We start from the raw sequence: 10,114 nt of genomic DNA, 5'->3' as shown, positions 1-10,114 counted from the left end.
ATTTTGAGGGGGGGAACCTGATAGAAATGAGGACAGATTGGAAGAGGTAAAAATCAGAAGCAAAACACTTTTATGAATGAACAGGGTGAAAGGATAGAGACAGCAGTATAAACAGGGGGAATGGGATAGAAGGGAATACATATTAATCATGAATGCAAAACAATTACAGCAAGTTTCTCTGATATAGACCTTGTTTCTCAATTATATAGAGAACTGAGTCAAATTTATAGAAATAAAAGCTCTTTGCTACTCAGCGCAGCAGCAGTCCCTCTTTCTCCACAGTGGTCAGCTACTCCCCTGACTCTCCAGCAGTCATGTTGAAGGGACCCACAGTTAGCATTGATTTTGGCACCACTTACTCCTGTGTGGGAGTCTTCCAAACATGGGGAAGTGGAGATCATTGCTAATGACCAAGGAAAAAGGACCACCCCCAACTATGTCACCTTCACCGACACTGAATGTTTAATTAGTGATGTTGCAAAGAATCAAGTTGCAATGAGCCCCACCAGTATAGTTTTTGATGACAAACATCTGATTGGTTGTAGATTTGATGATGCAGTTGTACAGTCAGACATGAAGCACTGGCCTTTTACCGTGGTGAATAACACAGACAGACCTAATGTCCAAGTGGAGTACAAAGGGGAGGCCTAAAGTTTCTATCCAGAAGAAGTGTCTTCTATGGTCTTGACCAAGATGAAAGAAATTGCTGACGCTTACCCTGGGAAGACCGTCACAAATGCCATTGTCATAATACCAACCTATTTCAACGATTCCAAACATCAGGCCCCTAAAGATGCTAGAACCATCGCTGGTCTCAATGTTCTCTGAATAATCAATGAACCAACTGCTGCTGCTATTGCTTATGGCTTGGACAAAAAGGTTGGTGCCGAGAGAAATGTGTTGATCTTTCACTTTGGAGGTGGTACTTTAGATGTCTCCATTCTTACCATTGAAGATGGAATCTTTGAGGTCAAGTCCACAGCTGGGGACACCCACTTGGGTGGAGAGGACCTTGACAACTGAATGGTCAACTATTTCATTGTGGAGTTCAAGTGAAAGCACAAGAAGGACATCAGTGAGAACAAGAGGGCTATTTACCGTCTTTGCACTGCTTGTGAAAAGGAAAAACGCACCCTCTCTTCTAGTACCCAGGCCAGAGTTGAGATTGACTCCCTCTATGAAGGTATCGATTTCTATACATCAATCACTCGAGTCTGTTTCGAAGAGCTGAATGCTGATCTCTTCCATGGCACACTGGACCCTGTGGAAAAGGCCATAAGAGATCCCAAGCTAGATAAATCACAGAGTCATGACATCGTCCTGGTGGGACGGTTCCACTTGAATTCCTAAAATCCAGAAGTTTCTGCAAGACTTCTTCAATGGCAAGAAGCTCAACAAGAGTATCAATCCTCATGAGGCTGTTGCTTATGGTGCAGCTGTCCAAGCTGCCATTTTGTCTGAAGATAAATCTGAGAACATGCAGGACTTGTTGCTGTTGGATGTCCCTCCTCTTTCCCTTGGAATTGAAACCGCTGGTGGAGTTATGACTGTTCTGATCAAACATAATACCACCATCCCCACCAAGCAGACACAGACATTCACCACCTATTTGGACAACCAACCTGGTGTGCTTATTCAGGTTTATGAAGGTGAGAGGGTAATGACAAAGGATAACAACCTGCTTGGCAAATTTGAGCTCACAGGAATCCCCCCGGCACCCAGAGGTGTTCCTCAAATTGAAGTCACGTTTGACATTGATGCAAATGGTATTCTCCATGTTTCTGCTGTGGATAAGAGCACAGGCAAGGAGAACAAGATCACCATCACCAATGATAAAGGATGTCTGAGCAAGGAAGACACTGAGCGTGTGGTCCAGGAGGCTGAGAAATACAAGGCTGAGGAAGAGAAGCAGAGAGACAGGGTGTCTTCTAAGAATTCTCTTGAATCTTATGCTTTCAACATGAAGACTAACATGGAGCATGAAAACTTGCAAGGCAAAATTGGTGATGAAGACAAACAGAAGATTCTTGACAAATGTAATGAAATAATCAACTGACTGGATAAGAACCACACTGCTGAGAAGGAAGAATCTGAGCATCAGCAGAAAGAGTTGGAGAAGGTCTGCAACCCCATCATTACCAAGCTGTACCAGAGTGCAGGAATATCTCCCCAGGAAATATCCTGGAATAGTGGGATCAGCCAAAGGAGTAAACAATCTCTTACCTCGTACCTCGAGAGACCATAAAAATTGCAAATCTGGTAGATTCCCAGGTGGTGGAGCAGCCCCATCTGGAGGTGTTTCTTCTGGACCCACCATTGAAGAGGTGGACTAAACAACAGAAGAAAGAGCATTCCACACAGCTTTTCCAAAAACTGAAGGACTCAAAATTTGTACCCAAGACAGTAGCAGTTTAAAAGTAACATTTAAGCTGTTGGGTAAATCTGGGCATTCTGAATACTTGAATGTGTGCAGAGGGAGAGAAGTGAACAACATTGCACTTTATCAGTACTATAAACAAGTGGAAATGCAATTCTTGTCCTGGAGAATAAAAACTATTTAAAATTGGCACCATAAAAAAAATGAGAGCCCTTCCTCAATTGATAAATGGTCAAAGGATATGAACAGGCAGTTTTCAGATAAAGCAATAAAAGCTATCTATAGTAATACAAAAATTCTCTACATCACTATTGATTAGAGAAATGAAAATTAAACAACTCTGAGCTACCAACTCATACCTGTCTGACTGACTAATATAACAGAAGAGGAAAATAACAAAAGTTGGAGAGGATGTGGGAAAATTGAGACATGAATGCACTGCTGTTAAAGTGGTATACTGATTAAAGCTTTCTGTAGAACAATTAGTAACTATGGCCAAAGGGCTATAAAATCATGCATACCCTTTGACCAAATAATACCATTACTGAATCTGTATCTCAAAAAAGATTTTTTACAAAAGGAAAAAAAATCTATATGTGTAAAAATTCTTGTAGTAGCTCTTTTAGTGGTGGCAAAGAATTAGAAATTCAGGGATGCCTATCAGTTGGAGGATGGCTGAAGAAGTTGCTGTATAGGATTTTGATGGAATACCATTATTTTATTATAAGAAATGATGAACAAGATGTTCTCAGAAAACCTTGGAATGACTTAAAATGAACTGATAGAAAGTGAATGAGCAGAACCAGGAGAAGATAGTATAAAATAGCGGCAATGTTGTGTGGTGATCCACTGTGAATGACTTAGCTATTCTCAGCAATACAATGATCTAAGACAATTCTGAAAAAAAAACTTATGAAAAAAATGCTATTTATCTCCAGAGAAAGAACTGATTGAGTCTGAAAGTAGATTGAAGCAGACTTTTCCTTTACTTTCTTTATTTTTTCTTAGTTTTTTTGTGTGTTTTCTTTCATAAGACTAACATGGAAATACATTTTGGATGACTACGTATATATAACCTATGTCAAATTGCTTGCCTTCTCAATGGGGCCTGAGGAAAGGAAGGAAAAAGGGAGAAAATTTGGAACTCAAAATTTGTTTAATGCATGTTAAAAAACGTTTTTACAAGCAATTAGGGGGAATAAAACTTTAAATAATTGATTAGTTAAAAAACTAAAGGGACTGGTAAAGGGTGGAGAAGATCCTCTCTCTCCCCCTTGTCAACTCTGCCCAGACCCTCACATAGGACAGGGCATTCATCTTTCCCAATAAGGAGAGTGTCTCATGCCAAAAAGCTTGGAACAGGGGTTACTTTTAACCAATGAAAATCAATCTTTTTTTTTACTCCCACCACCCCAAAAGCCCATACTGAGAAAGAAAAACAAAATTCCTGCTGTAAACATATATAGTAAAGCAAACGAATATCCACAAATTCCACATCGCCCTGGAAAAAGCCTCAGTTTTCACTCAGAGTCCCTCCAGAGGCCATGCTTCATTGTAAGTCCTCTGAAACAGTGGTTAGTTAATGGAATGACCAGAATTCCAATGTCTTTTGATCACTGTAAATTTACCTCCATTTTGCATCCATTGACCTTCAGATTATTTATTATTTTTGCTTTTCAAGCAAATCTCTGAGATCAAAAGTTGTAATATATCTACATTATGCATCAGCAGAGGGAGTGACCTGACTGGGGGTTCCTTACCCCAGTGAAAGCACAGATCAGGATGAAAAATCAAATTCTACCAACATCATGATGTTTCATAATTTACAGCCATGTAGCATCATTAAGAGAAAAAAATGATAAAGACTTGGTAGGCTTTTCTGGCAAAGGCTTGAGCACTATGGGATGAATTTGCCACCTGTTGCTGTTGCTGATTTCTTTCCATTGTGTCTAACTCTTCATGACCCCTTTTGGGGAAATTCTTGGCAGAGATACTAGAGTATTCTGTCATTTCCTTGTCCAGTTTATTTTACAAATGAAGAACTGAGGGAGACAAGGTTAAGTGACTTGCCCAGGGTCACACAACCAGTAAGTATTTGAGGCCAGATTTGAACTCAGGAAGATGAGTCTTTCTTTTATGAAACCTGGTGCTCTATCCACTGTGCAACCTAGATGCCCATGAGCTCAATACAATTAGCAAAAATGTCATCCACATATAGAAATATTTGGAAAATATCCCTGTGAATAGGGAATTTTTCTCTTTACACTCTATTCAGAACATCTTCTATAACACTGACAATGACATTTAGATTACCATCTAGGTCCTTACACTTTATGTCATTAATCAAGAAATCATTGAGCAAAGTTATTTCAGTAATAACATTTACCAGTGGTCTTAAAATTTTAATATATTGACTGAAGATAACTCATTTGAAGAGAATTTTCAGGACTGCATTTTATCCTACCAGATTAAATTATTTTTAAAAGAAAGAATAATAAAAACAAAAGATCCATACTTGCTACACCTCTTGGGTAGTTGTGCTGGAGTATGCAGAAAGGAGGAAAAAGGAGCATTGAGATTTCAGAGATTAAGTTTTCATTAAGAAAATGAATTAGGCTTCAAGAAGAGCGTTTGTGCATGACTCAAGAACTATGTTGGTCGCTTGTCATCCTTCATCCTCAAAGAACACCAAAGTGGCAATTATGTTGGGGTCAAAGCAGAGTATGTCCAGCTGTGGCTGACCAGGCCAACAGGCCCCTAGAAACCTCTACCACAGATTGGGCATAGTCCAAATGAATATTTCGAGTGGGGATGGCTCTAAATTTCTGCATCTCATGTGTCTTTTGAGCTATTGCAATTCTGCAATCACTCATGCCATTTTATCAAAGAGCTATGTAAGAGCCCTTTAAAGGATATGCTGATGCAAGAATGTTAGAATTAGAATCCAAAGGAACTGAGTTTGAATCCTACACTTATCGCCTGTGTGACTTTGGCCAAATCACTTAACATTTGTAGGACTCAGTATCATCCACTGTAAAAGGAGGAAATTGGACAAGATCATCTCTTCAGTGTCTTCCAACCCTAGATCTTACAGTTCTCTATCTATGATTTCTTCAGTGTGGATGCTCCTTCAAAATATGCAGATTCTATCTCCTCCAAGTCTTCTCATCTATGAAGTTATTATGTCCTCCCACAAGTCCTACAAAGAGGACACACACAATTCACCAGCCTTCTTGAGGGCTATTCAGATTTGGGGGCAGCAATTCAGTATTAAGGCTGCTTGTCACATATCCTTCCCTCTCTCTTTATGACAATTCCACCTCCCTTTCTGATCCAACATTTTCTGAATTGCATCTTTTGTTGTGTTTTGTTTTGGGTTTTTGTTTCATTTTGGTTTTTTGGTTCTCAAGTCAACATGGATAATATAATAATAACAATAATAGTAGCTATCATTTATATAACACTTTAAGGTTTGCAAAGCACTTTACAACATTATCTCACTTTGTCTCACAACAACCTGGGGATGAAGATATTATGAACCTCCTCATCCTTTTTACAGGTAAGGAAACTGAGGCCCAGAAAAATTAAGTGAAATGCCCAGGGTCATACAGTTCATAAGTGTTTGAAGGCAGATTTGAGCTTAGGTCTTCCCTGGAGGATATTGATGAATATTTCACAAGTAGTTGTCCAAGAAAAAAAAGATATGTACTCACAATACAGTTTTACATTTAAAACTTTTACACTAATTTACACTTACATTTTACACTTATGTACATTTCTCTGTCACTTTAATTCTAATTTTTCAGTTGGGTTGTTTCTTTATGGAATGGCTCAGGACCCTTACCAAAGTGGGCTGACCACAGATTTTGGTTGTATCAATCATCAGAGACTGTCTACACTGGGGACTTCTGACACAGGAATTGTGCAGAAAATATAGTAGCAGGGATACATCATTTCACAATATTTATATCAAAAGATGTATCTAAAAATTACAGTCAAGATAACACTTGGACCATTGTGACAAAATACCTGTAAAGACAGAATATTTTTTTGTTTCTTCCAAAGGCATGGAAGCATTAAAGCATAATGAATCTCGTATTAGGCTTATCAGATGTCCTGGTCTGAAGTCCTAAATAGTTCTGATACTTTCTAGCCCAATGACCCTGTAAAATTCCCTTAATTCTACACTTCAAATGAGGATTCAATCTACTTAATTCAGACTCAAAGGAAACTAAGGATTCCAAAAGGTGGAAATGAAGGGGTTGGGGAGCATTCTGATGATTTTGTGGGGTTTAATCTACACATGGGCATGGAGGTAGGAAATGAAATGTATATTGGACATAGAACCTAACACAGTGCCTGGTATACAGCACATGCTTAATAAAATGCTTGTTGATTGATTGATTTGCTTAAAGTCATATTTTTAAGACCTTTAAGTGTCAAACAAGAGTTTATATTTTATCCTAGAGGCAATAGAAAGACTCTGAAACTTACATAGGAATGGAGGGAAATGATCATACTCATAATCAGACACTCACTGCTTGCCTATGGTCAGACTTATGCTTTAGGAAGATTGTTTTGGCAGCTGTGTGAAGGATGAATTTCAGAGAGGAGCAGGAAGACATAATATAAATACAAGATTTCTTGTCAAAATAGTCCAGAAGTAGGGTGGTAGCTTGATGAGTAGAGAGAAAGAAGATTCTGTGGAAGTATAACATAAAAGACTTGGTAATGAATCAGACATCTGAGGACAGAGTGGAGGTGAGTGAAGATTCAAGGAGGACGCTGAATTGTGAACCTGAATGCCTAGAAGGATGATGATCCCTCTGGCTGAAATAAAGAAATGTGGATAACAGAAGGTTGTGGGGGAAAAAAGAGTTGGATAGAATAATTGATTTCATTTCAAGCACATTGAATTTGAGATGCCAATGTTTCATCCAGGTGGAGCTATCTAGCTGGCAGTGGGTAAGATGGGAATGGAGATAAAATATAAGTAGATTTGGAAACCATTAGGATAGAGATGACCATTGAACCTGTGGAAGCTGATACACTCTTAAACAGAGAAAGTGTGAAGAGAGAAAAGAAAAGAGTTCAAGATGAACCCTGGTGACAGTAACACTTACGGGGTGGGACATGGATAATTGCTGAGCAAAGGAGATAGCCATCAGATAGTTAATAGTTAGAACCAGGAGAAAGCCAAGACAACAGAGGATCCCAGAAAAAGAGATGGATAAAAATGGCAGAAGCTGCAGAGAGCTCAAGAAGGATGAAGGCTGAGAAAAAAAATTGTAGTGAACAATGAAGACACTGTTAGTAATCTCAGATTGTGTGAATGCCAGATATATCGTTCACTATAAGCCTTACCAAAACATTTTGAGAAAATTGATTTATCAAACTTTAAAGTTGATTTGTAATTTATACAGCTTATATAAACTATATATGCCTATATCAAGTGCCATATGAACTACTATTTTTAAAGTAAATTCACTGAATATGCCCCCTCCTCTCAAAATTGTCTAAAATGTGAATCCTTGGCACCAATAATTGAAAAATGAAACTGAGTTAGATGAAAAGGTGATAGGAGAAAATAGCTAGCTAGCTAGATAAGTATGTATATACATATTTACATACACACACACATATATAAATACATGTCTATATCTGTGTGTCCATAAAAAGAATACCCATAATAGCCCCTTCAGCGTTCTCAATTCTCTTCTCTTCTCTCTCCAAAAGAGTCAGCTTTGTCCTCCCTCTATTTTTTTTCCCATTAATCTATTTCTCAGTATGTCTGACTCCTTGTGATCCTATTTGAGGTTTTCTTGGCAGAGATACTAAAGTAGTTTGCATTTCCTTCTCCAGTTCATTTTACAGGTGAGGAAACTGAGGCAAACAGGGTTAAATGATTTACTCAAGGTCACACTGCTAATAAATGTCTGAGGCCAATTTTGAACTCAGGAAGAGCAGTCTGGCATTTTATCCACTCTATCCTAGCGGCCATGCTAGGTGTTCTCCTACATACATGCTAATCTATGTAGCTCATAGCTATTGGTTAAGGGAAAGAGTGATGAGAAAGGAAAAGATACCAGGAAACAATCTTTGCGTATGGATAAGACACACAGTTTGGTGTCTATGAGCAACTTGGTACAACAGGAATACAAGGGATAATCATCAAGGAAGACAAGCCATCAGGAAAATGTTATCTTTGTATTCCCTCCCTCCAGAAAAATGAGACATGGGTCTGTTCCTGACACTTAGTTATCTTATCCCATACACTTTGCACAGATTGTTCCCCATGTCTACAATGGATTCTTTCCTCCCATCTTTCTTCTGAAATCCCTAGCTGCCTTCAAAGCTCAGGTCAAGTACTAGCTCCTGTAGGAAGCCTCTTCTGATTTCTCCAGTTCCTTGTGCAGCTCCCCAGAAATTCTTTGTACGTTCTTTTTCTGTGCGTGTTGTTCCCTTTCTTTTGTTTCTGTCTTATAGAATGCAAGCTTTCTGAGAGTAAGGACTATATTTTTTGTCTTTGCCTAGTCCCAGAGCTAGGCACATAATAGCCACTAAGAGTTTGTGAAATGAATGACTGTGTAGTATTCACCTTTTATATTTTTCTTCTACATCCTGGTATCCATTCTTTGTGCTTTGATGTGTTGTTTGCATTTTTTAACACTTGTTTATTCTGAAAAGAGACAGAAGAAAAAGTCCAAACTGGGAGAAACTGCTACTGTGTAGGAAATCCCAGACTTGAGACATTCTCATCCCATTAGCCTTATTCCAATAGAACTCTCATACCACAGGTCCTAAGCTACTTTTCAAGCTCCAAGCAAGGATGTAATCAAGTCAGCCCCGAGGTGAGACTTTGCAGCTGTTAAAACAGCACACACCCCTAATCACACAGCAACTCAGGGAAGGAAGCAAAGAAAGATTCTATTTCCAAATGAACTTCCATGAGGAATTGAAAGAGGCAGTATTTAATTACTCAAGTTGAACATATTCTGGAATGCAGATCAAATGCCTACCAGAAGGATTTCAACAGGACTCTTAGCTTCTACCCTCCAACATCCTGCACTACTTAATGCCATCTCCACTCCAAATCCCAAAATCCCTGAATTTAAGAATTGGATGAAACCTTGGCAGCCATCTAGTCCAATGGAAACCTAAAAGGAATCCCCATTCTAGTATCTACCCATCCAGCTTCTGTTTGAAGACCTTTAAGGAGGTCTTCTCTAGGCAGCTAACTCCACTTTTGAAGAGATCTCATTGTTAGGAAGTTTTTTCTGACATTGGGCCACAATGTCACTTTTTTGCAACACCCAACCATAGCTCCTCGCTCTGCCCTCTGCAGCCAAACTAAAGTCTTATCTTACCTCTTCTCCATAACAACCCTTTAAATACGTCAGAACAGCTAGCATGTCCCACCTTGAGTCCTCGTTAAAATCTATGTTCCTGCTACTGAGTCTCATGAGCCTTCAATTCCAGGCTATTTGCCATACTGATCATCTACCTCTGGGCACTCTCCACTTTTTTATGTCCTGCCCAGAACTGAACATAACCATTCTTGTGTTTCTTTACGTAAATTGCTAACATGTATTAGAGATAATCTGGTCCAACTGCCTCATTTTACCTGTTATGGTAGCCAATATGTTAACTAAACTATGAGAGAAATAGGTATGAGTGGAAGAGTGATTAGGAAGGAAAAGATACCAGGAAACAATCTTTGTGTATGGACAAGATACA

General features: G+C 38.8%; 1 pseudogene; it reads left to right on the top strand.

Moving 5' to 3' along the window:
- The first annotated feature begins 314 nt into the window (after window positions 1-314).
- Window positions 315-2,386, top strand: LOC140513519 (heat shock cognate 71 kDa protein-like; annotated as a pseudogene).
- The last annotated feature ends 7,728 nt before the right edge of the window (window positions 2,387-10,114 follow it).

Source organism: Notamacropus eugenii, chromosome 7, assembly GCF_028372415.1.
Source record: "Notamacropus eugenii isolate mMacEug1 chromosome 7, mMacEug1.pri_v2, whole genome shotgun sequence".
Taxonomy (NCBI): domain Eukaryota; kingdom Metazoa; phylum Chordata; class Mammalia; order Diprotodontia; family Macropodidae; genus Notamacropus; species Notamacropus eugenii.
The sequence above is the reverse complement of the archived record's forward strand: the minus strand, read 5'-3'. Positions and strand labels throughout refer to the sequence as shown.